Raw genomic sequence first — 2,364 nt, 5'->3', positions numbered from 1 at the left:
TCTCGATCTCCTGACCTCGTGATCCGCCCGTCTCGGCCTCCCAAAGTGCTGGGATTACAGGCTTGAGCCACCGCGCCCGGCCTTGACCCTTTCTTAAGTAGAGAAATATCAGCGTGCCCACAGGGAAGCTCCTAATTACACCACGTACCACATCCAAGCCACAGACTGGTGATGTGAGGACACTGGATCCAAGAAATACAATAGCATTAAGAAAGAAAAAATGCTGTCAGGGATATTACCAAATGCCAAATGACTCTAAGGTGTATGTTAATTGCAGGGACCTTAAAATCGCAAATAAAAAGGCACCTGTAGGTCGGGCGCGGTGGCTCACACCTGTAATCCCAGAACTTTAGGAGGCCGAGGCAGGTGGATCACCAGAGATCAGGAGTTCGAGACCAGACAGGCCAACATGGTGGAACCCCATCGCTACTAAAATATAAAAATTAGCCAGGCGTGATGGCAGGCGCCTGTATTCCCAGCTACTCCGGAGGCTGAGGCTGGAGAATCGCTTGAACCCAGGAGGCGGAGCTTGCAGTGAGCTGAGATTGCGCCACTGTACTCCAGCCTGGGCGACAGAGCGAGACTCCGTCCGCCCACCACGCCCCACAAAAAACAAAAAACAAACAAAAAAACTATTACCCGGTAATATTATTTTACATTTTAAAATTGTGAAACAGTATTAAGCCTACAGAAAAGTTGCAAGTATAGTCCAAAGAACTTCCTTCTTGAACTATTTGAGAGTCAGTTTTCCATGTGACCTTGCATTTCTCCAACATCCCCTCCTACTACCACCTAATCCTCAGACCCCATTCAAGTTTCACCAGTTGTGCCAATATTGTTCTTTACAGCCAAAGGATCCAGTTTGGGATCTCCTGTTCATCTATGACCACTTTGGTCTCTGCCAGTCTGGGACCGTTCCTCAAAGCTGTCTTTGATTTTCATGAATCATTTGAAGATGACAGGCCAGCTGATCTGCAGAACGCCTCGCAATTTGGGTTGGCCGGGACCCGCCTCCTCTCTGTCCTCTGGTGGCACACAATTCCAGCGTTCCCGGCACTGATGACTGCATGGCTACTGCGAAGGTACTCCTTTCTCTTTTTGTACTGAATATTTACATTAATTATATTCTTTATAGTTATGATGTAATATTACATATGAGACCGCGGGGTTCATCTGATTAGGTCCGCCCAATTTAGCCTGCCCTGCTTGCTTTTGGTCACTTGCTTTTGTCATTTTTTTTCCGTGAAGTTGAAGGCCGGGCCACTGAGCTCTGTAACTTAACCTTGCCGGCTTTCTTACAGATAACATGTATGTCACTACTGTCATGATCGCTCAAATTGTTTTTCAGGAACTTGGGGCAGCTCCTGCCTAGTTCAAACCAGTTGAGACCAGTGAGCTTTCAAGTAGGTTTGTGCAAAAAAAAGAGGTGGCCTTTTGAACCCAAACGACCCAAGGGGCCCCAAACGACCCCCTCAGATCATGCTAAGGCTGTCATTTTTTGAACATGTGTCCTGTGAAGTGCCATGAACCCTCACTGTGCTTGCACAGGTCACCGACTGCCTCATTTTCCCCCACTGCCAATCACCTTTGCCCATAGCTTACACCACCCTGCTTCTATCACCGGTAAATATCCCTGAGCCTTATCTTTGGGGAGGCAGATTTGAGAGCTGTTCTCCTGCCTCCTCACTGGACTGCCTTGCGAATAAATCTTTTCTGTTTTGCAAAACCTGTCGCAGTGGTTGATTTATTGCATGCCAGCAGAATGAACTGGACTGCCTTGGGAATAAATCTTTTCTGTTTTGCAAAACCTGTCGCAGTGGTTGATTTATTGCATGCCAGCAGAATGAACCTGGTCGGTACCACATGTATGTAATAATATTAGTAATTAATAGTATGTATTTTGTGGGAAAGTACTTTGAAACTGTGTAAATATCCTATTCCTCTTCAAACTTTTTTTTTTTTGAGATGGAGTCTTGCTCTGTCACCCAGGTTGGAGTGCAGTGGCATGATCTCTGCTGACTGCAAGCTCTGCCGCCTCCTGGGTTCACACCATTCTCCTGCCTCAGCCTCCCTAGAAGCTGGGACTACAGGCGTCCACCACCACGCCTGGCTAATTTTTTTGTATTTTTAGTAGAGATGGGGTTTCGTCGTGTTTGCCAGGATGGTCTCCATCTCCTGACCTTGTGATTTGCCCGCCTCAGCCTCCCAAAGTGCTGGGATTACAGGCGTGAGCCACCGCGCCCGGCCCCTCTTCAAACTTTTAATTTATTCAATATCTACTTTTATTGGTATGAAGTGTGGCTTCCCATTTTATTTAATGGGTCGAAATGTATGTTACTATCATCATTTTTTTTTTTTTTTTGA

This window comes from Colobus angolensis, unplaced genomic scaffold (genome assembly GCF_000951035.1).
Source record: "Colobus angolensis palliatus isolate OR3802 unplaced genomic scaffold, Cang.pa_1.0 Scaffold242, whole genome shotgun sequence".
NCBI lineage: Eukaryota > Metazoa > Chordata > Mammalia > Primates > Cercopithecidae > Colobus > Colobus angolensis.
Note: the sequence above shows the minus strand (reverse complement) of the source record.